The sequence below is a fragment of the Bactrocera tryoni genome, unplaced genomic scaffold (assembly GCF_016617805.1).
Source record: "Bactrocera tryoni isolate S06 unplaced genomic scaffold, CSIRO_BtryS06_freeze2 scaffold_25, whole genome shotgun sequence".
Taxonomy (NCBI): Eukaryota; Metazoa; Arthropoda; class Insecta; order Diptera; family Tephritidae; genus Bactrocera; species Bactrocera tryoni.
In genome coordinates, this window is record NW_024395977.1 from 6,181,112 (window position 1) to 6,204,602 (window position 23,491).

A 23,491-nucleotide genomic window follows, 5' to 3' on the forward strand; every position below is an offset into this window, starting at 1 on the left:
GTTTTTTTACCACTTTTGGCTGGCAGGGGTGTCGCTTTGTGTCGAGTTTTTTGAGGTATGCGTACTTTGAGTAGGGGCAAATACATGAAAGAAATTTAATACTGCGTACTTGAAATATGTCCATTTGTATGAATGTACCAGCTAGATTTAGTGTTGGTAATTTACCGATAACATATTTAAGTGGTTTTTGTTCGTATTTATTTTTACAGTTTGTACATATTTTGACTAGTTTTTTTGTGTCTTTTTTCAATGTTGGCTAGTAGAAAGTTTCTGTTACTTTTTAATAGTTTGTTTTGAAAAATTTTGTGCAATATACACCTTATGGTATGTGTCGAATGTATTTTTTATGAGTTTGCGCACATCGTACCATGCTTTCATGCCCGTGTGAAATGCAGTCATTATATTTGGTTTCGTGACCTTTTTTAGTGTTTCCACTAAATAATCTAGTGTGGAAATTTTGATTGTGAATCTTTCATGTTTACTGAAAGGTGTGGTCGTCCCTAGTGAGTCATTGTCGCTATGAATTAGTTCAATTTGCGTTTTGAATGAGTTAAATGGTGATTTTCCGCTTTTGATGTGTCTAATATCTGAGGATTCAGTTGTGTGTATTGATTCGCCTGATGTATTATAAATTTTTCGGGATAGCGTGTCGGCTACAATTTTTCTTATCCAGGTTTGTATTTTAATTTTGCACCGTATTCCTCTATTAGGCATTTCCATCTTTTTAATCTGCTAGCAGGAATGGCAAGAATTTTAAGTGCTAACTTGGACAACCTCGGATATCGTTTGCTATTATTTTTCCACCACTGCATAAAATAAAAATTTTCGAAAAATTCCACATTTTCTTTAGAGTTCGTCTGGCACATTTTCTGTTAAAGAGGTATTCGTACATGTCAACAGATTTGGAAAGAAGAAACTTTCTTCGTAATTTTATGAAGATTTTCCTATGATAAAATCATGAAAGATTTTATTATAGGAAAATCTTCATAAAAATTTTTTTAGATTTTTTTCTTCTGGTATAGATGCATCCGATAACCCGCTATTTCAGCAGTGCAAAACATTCCAATTTCGTTGAACTGGCTTGCTTGGAGACGCAACGCTGGAGGATAAAAATAATAAGCCACTTTGTGCCATACATTAAATTTTGGAATCCAGGTTCCTTCCATACTTTCCAAAATCTTTAATTTTAACGCAGAAATTGCCTGAATATCATTTTCATCCAACTTGCAAATTTCTCTTATCCGGTTTGTTGCGTGAATTACATAGCACAACGAAGGATTCGAACATCCCTGTAGTTTTTTGAAAATTATTTCAAAATCCTTGCAAATTTTAATTAAGTTTTGAATTACTGATATATTTAAATTAGAAAGTCTCTTCATCTCTGCAGTAGTTGACAGAATTTCATTGATTTTAAACCAATTATCTACAATTGATTTGAACATATAAAAATGTGAACTCCATCGGGTTGTGCAGTGGGTTTGCAACGATATTTGCAGCATGTATTGCATACCCGATTTCTTAAAATATTTTACATATCCCAAATAGCACTTCTGCTCTTCCGATTTTTGCTGAGCTTAGCAATTTGCCTACTAACTCCTCGTTAGGCTTCATTGTGTAATATACACTTGAAATCTATATATGTATATAAAAGAAAGTGACGTTAGTTACTACGCTTATAACTGGAGAACACCTGGACCGATTTCGGTGATTACCACCAATTCGGACAGGTCACCGCCCAAACAAGGAGAATACTTAAGAAAATTCTGGAAAATTTTCCGAAAAAAAAAATATAAAGAAAATTAATTTTCAAATACGATTTTAAAAATAAAAACGAACATGATTTTAAATGCTGGCGCATAACTCAAAAACGCCTGGACCAATTTTGCCAATTCTTTTTTTAAAATGTTCGTTGAGGCTCAAGGATGGTTTTTATGGCGAAAAAAATTCGAATAATTGCCGGAAAACCCCTAAAGGAGCCCTTTTCTTTTTCCCATACAACTGAATGAATGCTGTTAGTAACGCTAATGCTCGAGAACAGCTGAACCAATCTTGATGACATTTTCAGAGATTGTTCGCTGTGGATCGAGGAAAGTTTCGAAATAAAAAAACCCTATGCTTTTCGTGAGGAAAAGTCGAAAAGTTGGACAATTCCAAAAAAATAACTTTTTTTCATAAAATTTTTTTTTTTCAACTTTTTTCCTTTTGTTTCTCAATTGTCAAATTTGTCGTTTGCTTTCTTTATTCCGGTTATTCAAAAAAAAATTATTGAAATTTATTCCGTGAAAACGTTATGTATGTTTCACACAAAGTGCTCAATTACATATTCAAATTTGTTACGATGCCACGAAGAGGTCGCGTTCGTTTTGGCATCAACATAAGTATGTATATTGACCGCCCATGGCACATGACCGAGTATACCCAGGATGCGATGACATACGAATGAAATTATGGATCGCATCCTGGGTATACTCGACCAATTTCAAACAACCTACACTTATTTTCACATACTTACTTAATAATTTATATTTACTGCTGCTGTCATTTCCAATTCTGTTTTGATTTTCAATGCTACAAAAACAAATGAAGTAATTATTTGCAAAATATTGTAAAAAATGACACAAATTTCATCCACTTACCTTCTGTTTTACGAGCGAGTTATTACTTTAACCTTTAACCACCACCTTATGTTTCAGTAAACATTAAAGAAAAATCACAAAATAACTTTATCTTAGAACAATAGAAGCGCACTATCAGTACAACAAACAATAACAACCCAAATAGTTATTTACTAGTAAACAACTAGCATCTCAATAGTATGAGCAGCGATAAGCATAGCCTATATAAGCAACTGGTACAATAGCCTTGACGTCACTTTATCATTATCGACTGCCGAGTAACAAGTTACCACTTGTAAATTATTTCAAAATCCTTGCAAATTTTAATTAAGTTTTGAATTACTGATATATTTAAATTAGAAAGTCTCTTCATCTCTGCAGTAGTTGACAGAATTTCATTGATTTTAAACCAATTATCTACAATTGATTTGAACATATAAAAATGTGAACTCCATCCGGGTTGTGCAGTGGGTTTGCAACGATATTTGCAGCATGTATTGCACATACCCGATTTCTTAAAATATTTTACATATCCCAAATAGCACTTCTGCTCTTCCGATTTTTGCTGAGCTTAGCAATTTGCCTACTAACTCCTCGTTGGGAGGCTTCATTGTGTAATATACACTTGAAATCTATATATGTATATAAAAGAAAGTGACGTTAGTTACTACGCTTATAACTGGAGAACACCTGGACCGATTTCGGTGATTACCACCAATTCGGACAGGTCACCGCCCAAACAAGGAGAATACTTAAGAAAATTCTGGAAAATTTTCCGAAAAAAAAAATTATAAAGAAAATTAATTTTCAAATACGATTTTAAAAAGGAAATAAAAACGAACATGATTTTAAATGCTGGCGCATAACTCAAAAACGCCTGGACCAATTTTGCCAGTTCTTTTTTTAAAATGTTCGTTGAAGGCTCAAGGATGGTTTTTATGGCGAAAAAAATTCGAATAATTGCCGGAAAACCCCTAAAGGAACCCTTTTCTTTTCCCATACAACTGAATGAATGCTGTTAGTAACGCTAATGCTCGAGAACAGCTGAACCAATCTTGATGACATTTTCAGAGATTGTTCGCTGTGGATCGAGGAAAGTTTCGAAATAAAAAAACCCTATGCTTTTCGTGAGGAAAAGTCGAAAAGTTGGACAATTCCAAAAAAAATAACTTTTTTTCATAAAATTTTTTTTTTCAACTTTTTTCCTTTTGTTTCTCAATTGTCAAATTTGTCGTTTGCTTTCTTTATTCCGGTTATTCAAAAAAAAATTATTGAAATTTATTCCGTGAAAACGTTATGTGTGTTTCACACAAAGTGCTCAATTACATATTCAAATTTGTTACGATGCCACGAAGAGGTCGCGTTCGTTTTGGCATCAACATAAGTATGTATATTGACCGCCCATGGCACATGACCGAGTATACCCAGGATGCGATGACATACGAATGAAATTATGGATCGCGGGCAATCAGCAAGCGATCGTCACGATGTCAGAGGACAACTTTTCAAACAACAGTTGCGATGTTTTGTAAACTTTATCTTAAAGCAACGTATATGTGGTGCTGTTAGATGCTGGATGTACTCTGTTGAGTGGCAAAAGAGAGGTTTGCCGCACGCACATATTCTTCTTTGGATGGTGGATGGTGGTTATACCAAATCAAATTGATGAAATCATTTCTGCGGAAATTCCTGATCCAAAGATAGAGGCAGAATTATACGAAACCAATATGCTTCCTGTACCTTACGAACATCACAATACCACTTCGGTTTGTATGTCTGACAATAAATGTACGAAACACTATCCAGGTGCTTTTCTTTCGGAAACATAAACTAGAAATGATGGATATCCAATGTATCAGCGTCGCTCACCAGATGACAATGGCAGAACATTTAGCATTCAATTTAGAGGCGTAAATATCGAAGTTAACAACACATCGAAGTCGACAACATATGGATCGTACCATATTCGCCACTGTTGTCTAATTCACATTCAAAAGTCATGTCAATGTTGCGTATTGCAGTTTGGTGCAATCGATAAAATATGTGTGTAAATACGTCACCAAAGGAAGCAACATGGCGGTTACTGATCTTGAGCGATACGGTCGATACGTGAACTGCAATAAAGCGCTTTGTATGATAATTACTTTTGCGATTCATGAACGTTTTCCGACTGTTGTGCGTCTCGCAGTTAGTTTGGAGAATGACCAAATAGTCTATTTCAACACGGAGAATACAGTACAGACAAAGAAAACACCCCCAGAAACAAAATTAACATTTACGAGTTTTTTCTCAACTTTCATCAGTGAACCGTTTGCGAGAACTTGCTCTATTCGGAAATATCTTGATAATATACATACAATTACAATTACAATTGCTGGAACATGATAATCACTGGAATGAAGTTCGCACACTTTTCGCGATGATCAGCCATCAAATTAGCGTCAATTATGGAATACGAACAAAAATGACATTGTTGAAGACATTTTGCATCGTATTCGCTAAGAATTGGAAATGGGTAAATTCCGGTTGATACTTCCGGTGGTTTGATATCAATTCCATCTTCCCTTTACTAATTCACCAAAGATGAACTCATCACGAATATTCGGACATTGGACAAATTATCGTAACTACAATTCCTTAAGTGCACGCGCAATGTTAGCTGCCAAAAATACCGATGTTGTTGACTTAAACTGGAAGACTCAAAGTCAAATTCCGGGAGACTTGCGCTCATACAAATTGATCGATCGTGGAATTTCTAAATTCTTTGAATAGGCTTGGTATGCCACCGCATCATTTGCGTCCCAAAGTTGGATCTGTCGTTATTATGTTCCACAATCTTCAGGCGCCGAAACTGTGTAATGGAACCTGACTGATTGTGAGGCAGCTATCGAATACAAAGGGGCAGAATGCTTGATTCTACGAATTCCTCTGAGTTCTAATGATTTGCCATTTCAGTTCAAACGTATTCAGTTTCCAGTGAAAATTGCATTTGAGACACAAGGATAGTCGCATAGTGTATGGTATACATTTGGAAATGCTATGTTTTTCACTCGGCCAGATATACGTGGCCTGCCCACGATTTAGAAAACCATTTTTTCTATACACCGGAACAGAAACCAAGAAATGTTGTTTATCAAGCTGCGATACATTGAAAAAAAAGTGAAATGATAAATTCAACTTTTTCATTTCTAAACACATAATTTCAAGCAGGACAACGACTGCAGGGTCAGCTAGTAATATATAAATATCAGTATATTTACCTTTACAAAAAATAATTCATACTAAAACACTTACAAATACCGACAATAATGAAACAGTTTCTCACCGCACGATACGAAATTTACACTTTTATTCTTTAAATTATTCAAATTATTTTCGTTCTTTCCTTCAAAAAAGTGAGTAAAATAAAATTATTTGTCTACTATTGGGAGAGTCATAATTTGTTGTCACTCATATGTGTACAAATACTTTGAGGTTTCTTTTTTTCTAGTTACGATTTGGAGAGAACATTTTTCGCGCTATGGAACCTTTTATTTTATTTTTTTGAAATCTTCCTATTTTTTTACGAAAAGCTGTCGAAAAAAAGGGCCAAATCATTAAAATTGGTTTAGATCCTCTTCTAGAGCTCATATTCCCAATAAAATGACTTTCCATTATTTGGTTAGCTTTTCATCCTATACTCGATATACATATTAAGTCACTTGATTGAGTTTGCATCACATATCTCCTTCTTAATTGGCGTAGACACCGCTTACGCGATTATAGCCGAGTTAACACCTGCACGCGAGTCGTTTCTTCTTTCGCTACGTGGCGCGAATTGGATATTCCAAGCATAGCCAGGTCCTTCTCCACCTGGTCCTTCCAACGGACTCGAGGTCTTCTTCTTCCTCTTCCCGGCAGGTACTGCGTCGAATACTTTCAGAGCTGGAGTGTTTTCGTCCATTCGGACAACATGACCTTGCCAGCGTAGCCGCTGTCTTTTAATTCGCTGAACTATGTCAATGTCGTCATATACGGGTATCACATACAGCTCATCGTTCCATCGGATGCGATATTCGCCGTGGCCAACGCGCAAAGGACCATAAATCTTTCGCAGAATTTTTTTCTCGAAAACTCGTAACGTCGACTCATCAGTTGTTGTCATCGTCCAGGCCTCTGCACCATATAGCAGGACGGGAATTATGAGTGACTTATAGCGTTTGGTTTTTGTTCGTCGAGAGAGAACTTTGCTTCTCAATTATCTTCTCAGTTCGAAGTAGCACCTGTTGGCAATAGTTATCCTGCGTAGGATTTCCAGGCTGACATTGTTGGTGGTGTTAACGCTGGTGCCCAAATATACGAAACTATCTACAACTTCAAAGTTATGACTGTCAACAGTGACGTGGGAGCCAAGTCGCGAGTGCGACGACTGTTTGTTTGATGACAGGAGATATTTCGTTTTACCCTCGTTCACTGCCAGACCCATTTGCTTTGCTTCCTTGTCCAGTCTAGAGAAAGCAGAACTAACGGCGCGGGTGTTGAGGCCGATGATATCAATATCATCGGCATATACCAGCAGCTGTACACTCTTAAAAAAGATTGTACCTGCTCGATTAAGTTCTGCAGCTCGAACTATTTTCTCCAGCAGCAGATTGAGGAAATCGCACGATATGGAATCGCCTTGTCTGAAACCTCGTTTGGTATCGAACGGCTCGGAGAGGTCTTTCCCGATTCTGACGGAGCTTTTGGTGTTGCTCAACGTCAGCTTACACAGCCGTATTAGTTTTGCGGGGATACCAAATTCAGACATCACTACATTAAGTCAGCTCCTTTCGTGATGTCGAAAGCAGCTTTGAAATCGACGAAGAGGTGGCGTGTGTCAATTCTCCTTTCACGGGTCTTTTCCAAGACTTGGCGCATGGTGAATATCTGCTCGGTTGTTGATTTTCCAGGTCTGAAGCCACACTGATAAGGTCCAATCAGTTTGTTGACGGTGGGCTTTAATCTTTCACACAATACGCTCGATCGGGCAATGTAACGTCTGCTCCATCGTCATCGATGAGTAATCGGGTTCGCCAGGCAGTCTGTTTTCTCTCCACTGCGACACGGCTCACAGCGAGCTGAAGTGCGAAGGCGAGTAGAAAATCTTTCGGTTATCAGTTTTTTGCTGCGCAGAGGCGGGTGCGTATCTTGTCTGCAACAAGATAGTGGTCCGAGTCCATGGTAGACCTCGGAGGGTACGCTCGTCTAAAACACTGGAGACGTGTCTTCCGTTTATCATTACATTATAAATCTTGTTGAAGGCTTTTTGACCCGGAGACAGTCAGGCGGCTTGATAAATTTTCTTATGCTAGAATCTAATACTACAGATAACCATATTTCGAGCCCGGCGGTGTCGATCAGCCTCAACCCATTTGGGGATATTTCTTCGTGTAGTCTGAATTTAACGACTGTTGTGCCAAAGATACCGTCCTTGCCCACACTGGCGTTAAAGTCGCCAAGCACGATTTTGATATCGGGCGGGGCCAACTCCACATTTCATAAATTCTTTTCATTACATTTTCTTTTTAACCAAACTTAACAATTCATGCTAAATTAATTAGTTTATTAACTGGTGTATTTCCTTTTGCACCCACTTATAGACCCCTCTAACTGGTTTCAAGGCGGTCAACATTGACAATAAAGTGCAGCCTTTTAATGTAGCTTTTTTTGTCTTGTTTTTCGGAAGATTAAAATTTATGGAATCCTGAGCTTTCAAAGCCCTGATTAGCTATAATTTGGGTAGGCACATCTAACACATACACGATTGCTTTAAGGGCTTTGAAAGAACTTGCATTGCTGATTTTGCTTAAATCTCTTTATAAATTATCTTTCCTATATAATATGTCCCCAAAGGTATAGATGGGAATTCGAAATATTGTCGAAGCCAGAAGGGAAATAGGAAACATCTAACAGATATATGGGCGAGTTAGCGACGCGGAAAATAACATAAATAAATATCACACTTAACCTAAACAAACATGAAAATTGCCGAATCCAAAGTGCAGCAGACAAAATGCGAAAATAGATAGATAAGTGTAATAACACTATATTAGTTTTAGTAAGTAAGCAATCATTCTCATAAGTATAAATAGCTGTAAGATTGTAAAAAGTAGTCAGTAAAGAATTTTTGGAATTGAACCTGCCACATCCTGACATTAAAGGATAAAACATAATAAAGGATTGCAATCCTCAGGGCTCAAATTGATGTTTTAACTTCATCTATAACTGAGAATCAACAAATGGTGGCTACACTGGAAAACAGTCTGCTATCTGTAAACTAAACATCAGAAATGAAATGCATATTAACTTAGATATTTTCAAAGCGTTGCCAGACTTCACGGGCAACAGAAACCAGTATAAATCATGGAGAAAACGTGCCTGGACACACATGGAGAACGTCAAGAATTACTCACTGCCTCCACGTACTACACGGCACTTTCGATTGTACATTCCAAAATTCAATGAGAGGCAGCTGATATTTTTAAAAGCCACAAGACCAAATTCAACTTCTATTCAATAATAAACCGTCTCGATTACACTTATGGTCCGCATATGTTTTTATGTTTTGCTCGAATGAATGAAAATAATAAAGCAAAGAAGAAGGACTCTGGCAGATTTCCATTGCGAAGTCATCAAGTCAATTATTCTTGCACTTACTAAAGTGGAGATGGATAAGGCTTTGTTTTTCTCAAGCAAGTGAATGAATTGCCGTGTCTTCAACGCCTCTACAGCGATACGGGCAAAGCAGTTAATATCCTTGTCGACACTGGAGCAACAAATAACTATGTATATAATCTCTAAATGCAATATCGGTGAGTCTATTCTAATTAAACCTACTAAAGTGAAAACTCCTCCTCAATAGCAAAATCAAAAAAAAATAGTATCAGCATTAGATAATCTCCTTTTATTTTTATGAAAGTGATGCATTACAAGAATTTAATATGCTTCTGGGTGAACAGGGACTCAGAACAGTCAAAGCAGAGATTAACCTTTTCGAGTATAAGCTTAGTTATAAATATAGGGCCCAGAAATTAAGGGAAATTTTGCAAAAAAATTAACTATACAGTAAGCAATGAAAAATATAGATCTGAAATTGAAAAAATAATGCAATAAATGAAGGTACTAACTCAATATTACCATTTACTATCACTGTACAAGCCACAATTAGGACGAAATCCGAAGATCCTATCTGGGCAAAACAATATCCTTACCCTATATCTGATAATGATTTTATTAACAAAGAAATAATTAAACTTTTAGAAAGTGAAATAATCCAACCGAGTAAAAGTTCGTACAATTCACCCATTTGGACATTTGCTAAAAAAGGTAACGATGAACAAGGGAAACCTAAACGAAGAATGGTTGTAGCCTTTCAAAAGCTAAACGCTAATGCAAAAATAGGGATTATTCGAGCTTGGCAATACTGCGCAATATTGCGCAAACATCATATTCGATGTAAAAATGTGGCAACTCGTGCAAAAGTCAGACGTTCGAGCGAGTAAAAACTTCACACTTGATGCGCGCCAATAATGGAAGAAGAGAGGCAAGTAAAAGTGGTATTTATTGAATTTAATAAAATATATTAATTATTATATTCACTTGAATATGGGAAAATTATCGTGATTTATATTTTCAGTGAAAAATTAAATTCACGGTTACACAATTACTTGTAAGGTCCCGACTTGACTTGGAGCCCGAGTTTGCTGGCGGGAGAAGGAAAAAGTCCGTCCTATGGGGTAAGGTTCTCGAAAATATGCGTTTTATAAATCCGGAGGTGTCGCAAACAAAAGAATTTATGCAAAGGAAATTTTTAAATTTGTTTGTGACGTATAAGAAGATTAAAAAACGTAACGATGCGACAGATCGAGGTGCCACGGTGTGGGAATATTTCAAAGATTTTGACAACGTTTTTGGAAATAGGCACTCCATTGAGCCTCACATAAGGAACCTCCAGAGCTCACTGCAATATTTAGTTGAAAGTGGAGTGAGTGAGGAGGAAAGGTGCGTGAAAGAAGGCGAGGCAGAAGGTGCCAGCCGAAACGACCAAAACTATTGCTTATGAAACAATGGATTTTTTTTTAAAGAAGAAGGGCGGAAAGAGCAGATTCGGCACGGAGAAACTATGAAGATCGAAAAGGAAAAATTGCTGGTGCCAAAAATAAAAAGTGTTAATTTTGTAATAAACTTTATGTTTATATTAATATAATATATATTATTATTATAAGTATAAGAATGAGTTCCTATTTTCAATGAAATAAATATTTATTAATTAATTAATGTTTTATTAAAAAAGAAATAGAAATGGTTTAGTATTCTAGGGTAGGTGATTTTAATTAAATTAACTGATATAACAAGATATCAATCAATTTCATTTATTTGATAAGTACATATGTATATACATTATTGAAGTATTACTTGTATGAAATGAATAGCATTTTCATGTTATTTCGTCTGGTAATTCCTTCATTAGTGTCATTTATATTTTCAGGTAGTTCAATCATATCGTGATCATTTGAATTTTCTAAATTTTCAGGCATACTCGTATGATTGTCTTCAGAATGAACCGGATTGCTTCGCAGTATAAAATTAGGTATAATTTCGCAAGATAATATCACAGTTGATATGTCTTCTATATTTCGCACGTCAATATGATTCAATATTTTGAACTTAGCCCTGAAAGGTGTCCGTTATCTCTAAAAGGAGCAATTAAGTATTTTGAAACAGGATATGCTGAATCGGCTAGAATAATTGCATCTTTCGCAAGTTTCATTTGTCCAGATATGAACCCTTTGTAAAGTGGACTATTTTTCCATACATTGGCATCATGACAGCTACCTGGGTAGCCGATGAACACATCTAAAATACAGAACTTACTATGGCCTAAATAATTGAACATATGTATGTATAACACCTAACTTAAAACAGATATATTAGCCAAGTACATACCTGCATAATAACTGAAAAATTTTCTTTACGGTCATAATAACTAATTGCATCTGTTTGAGGAGTGTTAATTTTGAAATGCGTTCCATCTAAGCATCCTACAACAAAAGGAAATGAATTTACCCGGCTTGTTTGAAAGTTTTCCATTATTTTTTTTTTACTGTGAAACTGACGGTCAACATATTTCGTGTTAAAGTTTGCAGATTGTCTTGATTGTTTTGAGGAAAAGTTTGTGGGCAGTTCCTTGCCCAACATTAAATCTATCGGCAAAGGGCGCGATATGTGACCTTACTATTGCTTAGCTTCCAAAGAGTCATATGCAAGGAATGTTCCAAGGAATATTCCCCGTGTGGTGTTGACCAAAAAGGTTCTAAGCCATTTTTCAAGGCCAAAGACAAATTAATTTATTTATCAGGTACTTCCAAAAAGTAAACAACAATACTTGCTGCAAATGTTTCACGAGTCATTGTCACCTTTGTGACCTTTGTGACCTTTGTCATCTTCGTCATTGTCCTCTTTTTTGAAATTTCAGCGAAGAACCACTTTCTCTTTCTTAAAAATTTTTGTTTTTTATTTTTTCCATACATGAACAGCAAGTTTTTATCACTGCTTTCATAATTATCTATCGCTATATTTATTAAAAAATTCATGGTTAAACTTTCACATTCGGTCACAATTCGCGCAAAACGTTGCAATTATTTTGCTTAAGTATCAGCTGAGCATCTGCAACAGTGTTGCAAAATGGGTATCAGAGCTGCAATATTGTCGCTGTTATGGAGTGCCTTGAATAAGCCCATATATATTTACAACTTTAGATTTGGAATCTGGATTTCAACAGATTATATATTGGCAAATTTGCGTATGTCTATACAGACACAGACACAAGACGATGCTGTGATTTACTCTTCTTCTCCCGAAGAGCATATCGAGCACACACGTATAATTATATAAGTAGCTAACATGAAGATTTCTGATGAGAAGTCATACTTCTTTCAAAGTGTAGAATATTTGGGGCACATAATTAAATACAATAAAATCACTGTCGATCCAGTGAAAATACAAGCTATAAACCCTCTCCTACATCACTGAAGGAGCTCAGATCTTTTCTAGGTCTCGCAAGTTATCATCGAAAATTCATACGAATTTTGTAGCCATTGTTAAACCACTTACCACGTTTCTCAGAGGAGACAACGGATAAAGAATCAAGCGCAAAAATTAAAATCATATACGATGAACCTGCAATAGGAGCAATAAGTCGAATAAAGAAGAACTTCAAGCTCAGGTCGAACTTTTCCAACCAAATTTCAGCAGCCCCCTTGAGATAACCACAGCCGATGGTAATTTTGCTGTATTATCACAAAATAAAAAACCAATATCATTTATTTCACGAACACTTAGCCGAACCGAAGAGAATTACTCTACAAATGAGAAAGAGTTACTCGCATTTGTGGGCCTTACAGAAACTTCGAAATTTCTTATATGGCATAGCAGATTTAAATATATTCACCGATCATCAATTTTTAATTTTCGCCATATCAGAAAAAACCCCAATACAAAATTAAAAAAATGGAAATCTCGATCGGATTCTCCTGCCAAACATACGTGACGCCTGTAAAAAGAAGTACAAAATTGTGAAATTTGCCCTAAAAACAAATATGAATGCCGACCAAATAAACAACCAATAGCTTCAGTACCAATACCAAACAAAGTAGGCGATTACATATACTTACGGTGCGATTCTGTACTGTGATACAGTCTCAAGTATCTAACAGCCCTATTCTGAAAAATTTGAGAGATTTCTTGTGAGGCATATTTTGTGAGGCTATTCTTGCTCAAACCTCATAAGCAAAAAGCTTAAAAAAGTCACCACGTGAGGTAAAAAGCTTTTTGCTGTCAAACCGCTGTTTTAATAAAAATTAACAAACAAAAACACAAATGGATAATAAAGATATGTATGCATCTGTGCTTGAGTGTGAAACAATCCCAATATGGGTACAATCGATTGCGCCGATTGTGCCCTTGATCCCAAATTTCGTGCAAAATCTTTAAGGGAAAATTTATTTATTTATTTATATTTATTTTCATTTATTTATCTTACCCCTTCTTTGTATCTGAAACATCCTGCGCGCTTGAAGGGAAATAAATTTCACTGCCCTTAACATCCATAATTAATTTCGAAATAAAGTGCAGAGCTCTAGACACAGAGGACTGGCTCATAGAGAGCATTTAACTATTACCAACGCATTTTTGGTAAGAGCCATGCTCGTAAAAATACAAACACGCCAGGAAACGCAGATCGAAAGATATACTCGACTTCTGCACATCATGCGGCACCAATTCACCTATAAGTACTTTACATAGCGATTTTGGGAATCGAAATGTATTTATAATTGTTGTGTCTTGCATAGTAAAAGGATCGCTTTTGTCCCGTAAACCCTTCAAAATTTTCCTCCTACCCTCCGATTCCCCCTCCTTAACAATTTCCGCATACACAAAGAACAGTTCCTCCATGCTAGTTATAACACTCAAATATTTTTTTAAAAAATGTCAAATATTGATGTAAAACAAAACAAACACAGATGTTTTGATTATGATGGCTTCTTTCACACGTCACAGATATTTGTGAAAATAGTGAGCATTTGAGCTTTTGAATTTTCGCCAGAGCAACAGCCCTATTCTGAAAAAACCTCTCAACTGAGTTGAGAGGAAAAATTTGAGAGATTTCTTGTGAAGCATATGTTGTGAGGCTATTCTTGCTCAAACCTCATAAGAAAAAAGCTTTAAAATGTCACCACGTTAGGTAAAAAGCTTTTCGCTGTCAAACAGCTGTTTTAATAAAAATAAGCAAACAAAAAACAACCTACTACGTACATTGCTTGTCATCTACATATGCATATCGCTGATAACCAATAAATAAAAAATAAATCCAATATTTGTTTATGCATTCATAAAAATAGATGGAAATAATTGTTGCAAACAGTATAAGCGATAGTAGAAAATCCTAAAATTGAACTCTGGTGCCTAATGAAATATTTTATTTAATTTTTGTTCAATTACCAGATGCAGTATATTTGAAAATGCTTTCTAAAATTTAAATATTTTTGCTTTAATTAGGCAGAGTTTGATATTATATTTCACACGCTGTTCTAATTAACTTATTTCACATCTCATTACATTTTGTTATTGATGAAATTATACCTAACCAAACTAGATATATGTATGTATATGTTGGCTTTACTTTAAACATATTTATTAATAGAAAGATTGGTAAATAGTTTGTATAATATAGAACATTACGTACTGCTTCTACATTAAGGCTGTAAAATCCTTTCCGGTTCATGAAAAGTGAGAGAGGAGTAGTAGCGTCTTTGCTTGAAAGTGAAACAATCCCAATATGGGTACAATCGATTGCGCCGATTGTGCCCTTGAACCCAAAGCATATAACTATTACCAACGCATTTTTTGTAAGAGCCATGCCCGTAAAAATACAAACAGGCCAGGAAACGCAGATCAAAAGATATTCTCGACTTCTGCACATCATGCGGCACCAATTCACCTATAAGTACTTTACATAGCGATTTTGGGAATCGAAATGTATTAATAAATGTTGTGCCCTGCATACTAAAAGGATCGCTTTTGTCTCGCAAACCCTTTAACACTTTCCTCCTACCGCCCGATTCCTCCTCCTCAACAATTGCCGCATATTCAAATAATAGTTCCTCCATGCTAATTATAACACTCAATTCTCAATTTTTTAAAAAATGTAAAATATTGATTTAAAACAAAACAAACACAGATGTTTTCTATTATGATGGCTGCTTTCACACGTCAAAGATATTTGTGATAATAGTGAGCATTTGAGCTTTTGAATTTTCGCCAGAATAAGGTAACCCTCACTATAGTGAGAAACATCACTGTAGTGAGGTTGGTGACTTTTGTGTGCGCATGAGAATAGGGCTGTAAGGTAACCCTCACTATAGTGAGAAACATCACTGTAGTGAGTTTGGTAACTTTTGTGAGGGCATCAGAATAGGGCTGTAAATTTTTATTATTCAGAGATGTTTTTACAGTTGAATGAAAATAAATATGTCGATAACAAACATTAAATTTTCTATAACATAATCAAAAAAATTTGTTTCATAATTTTACGAAATTTATGTAAAATGGATTTATTTTTAACCTTTTCGTGTTTGAGATGCTTACAAAATATAAAACACGACAATCGATTAATATCTATGATGATCTCTATTCAGTATATTCAAAATGACAAACAAGGGTTATTTTTAGTTTTGTGGCCTGCTATCTATAGCGGCCTTTACACGGTCACACATACGTGACAGCATGTGTGACATCACACCAAGTTGTATCGTGTAAAGGGGAAAAAAACATGCTTGTCACGCATGTTCAAAGTTTTTAAACTTGTTTAATTTTTCTGCTGGTGTGTCACACATGTGTGACCGTGTAAGGGGCTGCATGATGCACGCAGTGTATTTTTTCAGTCGGAAAAAAAACAGCGTGCAGGAATGGTGTCGCGCATGAACGAGCAATTTTGGAAAGAAAAAGAATGCAAAGAAAGTTTTTGTAATGCTTTGGGCAAGATATTTCCAGTTCTTTTAACAAATTTGTATGCGAGCGTGTTGGTCTTTTCTTACGCCAATCTTGCACCCAAATTCCTTTTTTCTTGCCACTTTTTGCAATTTCTTCCTCTTCCCCCATTTCTAAAATTTCTTCAATCAGAAGAGCTGCCACTAATGCGCGTTTCATTTTTACTCGTTGAAAGCTGAACAAAAATGAAGTTCACGCACATGCATGACCGTGTAAACGAAAACGTCAATCATTTGCATCATGCCATGTTCGCGAGCATGTGTGACCGTGTAAAGGCCGCTTATCTGGTCTCAAATTTGAGTCAATATTTTGAAAGCTGCCCATACACGACAAACAAATGCGTTCGATCGGTATGTGTGCGCATGCGGTTTACTCGTGTATGGGCTTGTTCGCGTACCGATCCATGTTCGCGAAAATGTTTGATGTTTTACGATCGGTGCGCGCACATGTTTGTGGTGTATGGCGTTGTGTGAAAAAAATCTTATTTCTCTCGTCTCACTGAACATTGAAGATCGCGGACAATGGCAAGTGTTAAGGGGAGAGCCTGCTTTCGATGCTTCAAAAAATCGATGTTTTTGAGGATTTTTTTGGAAGGGAAAAAAATAATTGATTCAAAGAAATTTCTAGGCTTTATAGATATATATTTGACCATCTTTCACAAATTTTTTGGATACGAAATCTTTGATATTCTGCCTTTGGGAAGCAATTGCCCAAAGCATCTCGCATGTGCATTTTTCGGACGACGGGCAGGATGCAGGTCGCAATTTCTATCGAAAACAAAAAATTCAAAGAGATTCATATTTTTTAATAATTTATCTTCTAGTTAAACTAGAAAATTACAAAAAAAAGGTGTAAAATTTTACAATTTCTTTAAAAATTGAATAAATAGTAGCTTTTGACCAAAAAAATTTTACTTTATGTTGTTTAAAAATATGTTTGCCCTAATTCCATACGACGTTTAGTTTTTTTTCTATCCTGCCCGCCAATTTAAAATAATCGTAAAAATGAAGAACCGAAAAATCGCGCTGTAAAGTTTTCGCTTTTTGCCCAAGCGCTCATACATACATATACTTAAATATAATTATAATTTTTAAAGAGATTTAATCAAAAAAAAAATCGATATCTTAAAGCTTCTAAAGCAGGCTCCCCCCTTAATAAAGATTTCGTATCAGAATTTATTGATCTTATAAAAATTAACTGGCAATTTGGCAAACGAAAAGTAATATATATAAAAATAAAATTGTGAAAAGTAAAAGTTGGAATAACTTATTAACGAAATACGCAGAAATCGATAAAAGTTAGAAATAAATTCGAAAAAATGTTCCGCTTGCCTGTCGCACATGTTCACTGTGTGAAGAACGAATGCAAATGTCGTGTATTGGCGAAACGAATTCACACAGATCACACCCACATGTGTGTCGTGTATGGGCCCTATTACGCTAGAGACTATTAACCGTGCGATTCTGTAACTTGAGACAGTCTCAAGTCTCTAAATTTGAGATTTTAAGTTAGAGACAATTTTTGAGACTTGAGATGATATTGCTATTCTGTAAGTGACAGTCACAAAATCTATTACATTTCATTATTCAGAGATGTTTTTACACTTGAATGAAAATAAATATGTCGATAACAAATATTAAATTTTCTATAACATAGTCAAAAAACATAATTATCAATGAAAATAAAAATATATGTTGACTTTGTTTCATAATATTTACGAAATTTATGTAAAATTGGTTTATTTTTAACCTTTTCGTGTTTGAGTTGCTTACAAAATATAAAGAAACGACAATCGATTAATATCTATGATGATCTCTATTCAGTATATTCAAAATGGCAGACAAGAGTTCTTTTTAGTTTTGTGACCTGCTAACTACCAGGTCTCAATATTTTGAGACTAACGCTAGAGACTGTTTAGTGAATAGTAACTAGTCTCAAATTGAGACTTTGCCTCAAAATGTCTCAAATAGAGACTAGAGACTGGTTACAGAATCCCGTTATAAGTGAATAGTAGCTAGTCACAAATTGAGACTTTTCCTCAAAATGTCTCAAATAGTGACTAGAGACTGCTTACAGAATTCCACTATTACATTTATTCTGCATGAGCGATAACAAATACATACATTAGCTCAACCGACAAATACTCACAATTTTGCCAATTTAGACAAATACCTTCAAGAAAGGATACATACAAAATGTCGACGAGATATACTTTCACAAACATATCCAAACGCAAAATTTTTAATGACTGATAGCGACTTATCATTTACCAGCATCTGTGCACAACAAATTTACAAACTACTAAAAATAACGCACATTAAAACGCCAGCGTTCCATTCAACTACAAACGGACAAGTTGAGCATACACAACGCAGTACAATTTTATCGCTATAGTGTTGGCTGATCACAATAATTCAGCGGTTCGGCAGTACAACAAAACCATTCATACTGTAACCAACGAGAAACCCGAGAACGTGTTTTTTAATCAAAGGGGGTATCCAGACATCCAAGAACGTCTAAAACGAAACCTGGAAAGAGTCTTGCGACGCAATCGACAGCATATGGTCTATAATCAAGGAGACGTGATATTTTCGAAAACACACAGGCGTAATAAAAACGGAAGGAAATACGCGAAACATATTTTAAGGGAAGACAACGGTAAGACAGTAACGACCAATAAAGGACGGATTATTCTTAAAAATAGCATTGGATTAAAGGCATCTACAGAATAATTGTAACTCTCGATTCTAAAGTAATAAATGAGAATTTAATCATAGCAGAGATTTATAATGAATTGCTAACAATATAAAATACTATTATTTTTGTGAAAAACAACAATTTTTACTCTGGCAATTTGAATGATGTGCACGAATTAATAAACAATATGGAGTTGGATCTTCCACTAAATAATATATTGGAATATTCTGATATCCATAGGCTATAATTATAATTTACAAATACCAAATACTCGAAACTAAATGTATACTATTTAATGTATACCCTTAATCACAAAAGTATGGTAAAATTAATTTGGATCCTAAGATAGCAAAATGTAATAATTACGAGTATCAAAGAGTTTCAAAATGTAAGAATTTTTTCAGTATTTCTATTTGTAAATCAGAACCCTCTGATAATTGTACTATCAAAATATTAAACGATAAATCAGCACAATGTGAAACAATTTATGGAAATAACGCTCCACTCCAAATCTTTGAAAACGGTCACATCTTGACAAATTATGAGCGTTCTTGGAATAATATATCAATATTTGGTATTAATTAATTTTTCGCAATCCACAAACATTGATGGCATTACATATTACAACCATCAAAAACAACTCAGAGAAATCATACACACAGTGGCGTAGCAAAAAGTTCGGGCGCCTGGGGCCAAGGATGTTCTGCCGCCCCCTTTATCTACCTACCTACAAGTTTCATGAGGTGGTTCAAACAAAAGTGAACTTTTACAAAATATGTTCGATATTAAGTATATAAAATTTAGGAGCTAGAAGCCACGCAAATTCTGAAGTTCCAAAATTCTCACAATACGGTTTTGGAGGAAATTGATAGTAAATTTACAAGACATCTACGTTCGACTTTTATTAAAGAGAGCGAAGAAAAAGTTTTATTATACATTTCTTCAATGGGACTGGAAGCCCAAAAGACGTTAGCGTCAGCTTTAAGAATACTACTCACTATACCTGTATCAGCTGCATCTAGTGAAAGATCTCTTAGCAAATTTAATTGATCAAATCTTACTTGAGACCGACCATGAGTCAGAGTAGACTGTCCAATCTTGCGATTCTCTCTATAGAATGTGAAACTGCTTCAACTTTAAATTACAATGGTATGATATGTGATTTTGCAGCGATCAAAGCTAGAAAAGTGCATATTTAAGTTCTATCACTATTTTTAAGAAAGATAATAAACCAAAAGATATAAGACAAATTCAAAGACAGAAGAGTATTCGAGTAAAAATTAATATTTTTCTTTGTTATTCAGATTACTACATTGTGAGTGTACAACTCTTTATCTTTCTTATAATAGATTTTGTAAAAAAATTTGTTGAAGTATTTTTCTAATTATTAAAAAACAGCGAAGATCGTTTTGCCGCCCCTAAGACGTTGCGCCCGGGGCGACGGCCCCCCTAGCTACGCCACTGCATACATAACCAGCACAGCGAACAAATTTAAGTACTCGGTATTATTTCTTCAAAATCAAACAATTAGCAGCAAATTAGCGAGGACGCTCTATTTTAAGAAGGAGAGGACTCCTCCGACTCCGAAAATAGCCTAAATAAATGCCATACTTAACTTAAATAAACATGAAAATTTCCGAATCCAAAGTGCAGCAGACAAAATGCGATAAGAGATAGATAAGTGTAACAAAACTATGTATGTTTTAGCAAGTAAGCGATCAAGTATAAATAGCTGTAATATTGTACCAAGTAGTCAGTAAAGATATATAATAAAACTGGCAACACGAAAGTACACTGCCAAAAAAAATAATATATATTATTTTTTACTAACAACAAACTAACCTTTCGTTAACTAGCGCTTGAGCAGAAAGCGAAAACTTCGATGCGCGAATTCTCGGTTTTCATTTTTACGATTTTTCTTAAGTGACGGTCATGATAGAAAAAAAACTAAACTTCGCATGGAATTCAGGCAAAGTTTATTATCTTTGGCATTAAATTATCTTCTATTTAAACTAAGTAAAGTTAAGTTTGTACATATTTTTAAACAACATAAAGCATTTTTTTTCTTTCAAAAACCACTTTCTTAAATTAAAAAAAAAATTGTAGAAGTTTACAGTTGTTTTTTTTTTGGAAGACGGGACAAGTACGTACTCGTTTAAGAAATTTGTTCCACTCATCTTCTCCGTTATGTCCATAAGCACCTTGTGCCACGAAATGTCTACCTTTGGAATCGGATGTAATTCAGCTTGCAATTTTCCAGCCATCTATTTGACAGGTGCTATAATTTTCGACAAATCTACGAACATACTGTGACATATTTTCGAACCATAGACTTAATCCAACATATTTTCCCAACCTAAATGCATAATAACTTCTCAATTTATGTGTTATCAAAATTTTTGGCAATTCATTATTTTTTAGCTTAGTTGATAACTAAGCTACTTTGTGAGTGTCGGTGAATGAAATAAACGGTTCCACTAAAACTATTTATTTATTTAAAAACTGTTCAGAAATATTGTACATTATAGGTTATCCATACAGTTATGTTTTGCAATCGTTATACCGCGAGTATTTTGAGAAAATGTGTTTCGTAAAAATGATTATGGCTTCTGATGCTAAATTCAACTCCTAGAGATGATATATCAGAAACTAAAAGCAAGCAATCATCAGATTTTATGGCGCTGGCTACACGTTCAATATTTTTATATTAACCGCGATCCCGAATTGCAATATTTATTGAACGTTTAGTATGCAATATTGACGTATCGTGGTTTTTCGATGTTGTCGTGAATTTTAACATTGAAAATTAAACGAAATTAAACTTGCAAAATAATTTTAAATAAAATCTAACTGACACAGTATTCCCCCGTCAGTGGCTGAATGATAATTAAGTCAAGGAAAATATGAAAAAATAGATACCTAAATTCTTGATGCTATTATGTGGTATTTGTTACGGCTCACTAAAGCTGTGTCATCCGCAAAAGTTGAAGTTAATACATTAGCCGGGTTTTATTTGACCATCATAAGCTAATAACTAAATCATGGACAAATAAAACGCATGTAGCTTATTTCATATTTTCACTTAAATATGCATTATATTGGCAACGCGGGCAATAACAATCAGCTGATATTCAATTTATTGCGACAAAATGTTTGACATGCAGAGAAGGTAAATTTGAATTTTTAAATTTGTAAACAATCTTTTTACAAACTAAATAGTTATTTATTTTGTTTATATACAGCAAAAGAAAAGTTTGGACAAAGGCCGAGACACTCCTATTTCTGAAGTGCTACAATGAGAGGAAGGATGAGTTTTTGCATGCGCGGAAGAAAAAGTTCGCTTATGAAAACGTCTTGGAGGACATGATATATCAAGGATTTACAGTAAGAGTATTTTAAAGTTATTTTGTAAATATTTATTACATTTGTTTCCACAAGATACAACGGTTAATGCGGCTGCCGTTGTAGCAAAAATGCGAACGCTTTTGAAGGCGTATAAAACAGCGAAAGACAATGAGAATCAGACTGGAACTTCTCCGTGCACAATACCGTATATGACGGAAATGGACGAAATTTTTGGCGAAAGTTATTTAGTGTCCAACAACCATACCATAAACATTGGGACAGATCCTCAAGAGGCATTGGTTGAATCTAGCGGTTAGTTAAAATTTAATGTTCATTGCGTATTGCTTGAATTGCTTAAAAATCGAACTAAAACAAAAAAGTGCTGAAGAAAAGGCGAAGTTTTACGCGAACATACAAAAACAAATGCAGGATTTGGCCGAAAAACGAGATAAGCAGATAAAAATTAAACAAAAAAAACTGAAAGTAGATGAAGAAAAATTAAAATTTTACAGAAGTCTGTTATGAATAAAAAATAGAAAAGTTAATTGATTTCATAACGAATATATATTGTTTTTGTTGGGTCACCGATTGCATACCACTGCATACTTCAACCACACGTTCTTGTATATTTTTTGCAATTCCTACTTCTTCTTATTTGCCTAATATTCAAGGTTAAGCATTAGAAGTCATTTGCATTGTGTTTGCTTGCGCTTGCTCTCTACACTTTGCTAACGCTATGTTTCGCTCACGCAATTACACGTATGTTTGTTTGTGCACATTAGTTAGTCCTATTTAGCATGTACTAAGCTTATATGTAAGCAGCATATTGCAATGCTGCATTCCCATTTTTTCATTTCTCTTTTAATAACTAAATTATATATGAAGAGGCAATAGCGTTAAGTAGGTACTTAGTTTTATGGACTGTTAGAAGTACATAACATATACATATAGTATTTATATAAGAATTATACAAAGCGGAATTATGTACATAGTTAGCGGTATCGAAATATTGTACAGAATGTTATTTAAGGAGAAGAATTGTGCAAATAAAGTTAGTCTAATACCTGACCACCTTACAGTGTCATTACTCGGCCCTTTGCAACAATTTCGCTTATACTTTCGCTATTTCGTAAATTTTCGCGGTTATAAAAAAAGCTTATAGCCCTACATTTTTTGGCGCCCAACGTGGGGCTCGAGTAAGTTGTTTCGTTGTTCGCATATCTTTCGGAGTTTGGTGGTCAGTATTAGACTGCATCGTGGGACAT

The 23,491-nt window shown here is 34.9% G+C and overlaps 1 long non-coding RNA gene across 1 annotated transcript; it reads left to right on the plus strand.

Annotated features, from left to right (window-relative positions):
- The first annotated feature begins 418 nt into the window (after positions 1 to 418).
- LOC120780479 lies at positions 419 to 10,173 on the plus strand. Its single transcript, XR_005705877.1, has 3 exons — positions 419 to 673; positions 8,830 to 9,448; positions 9,897 to 10,173. It is a non-coding gene; the product is annotated as an uncharacterized LOC120780479 (long non-coding RNA).
- The last annotated feature ends 13,318 nt before the right edge of the window (positions 10,174 to 23,491 follow it).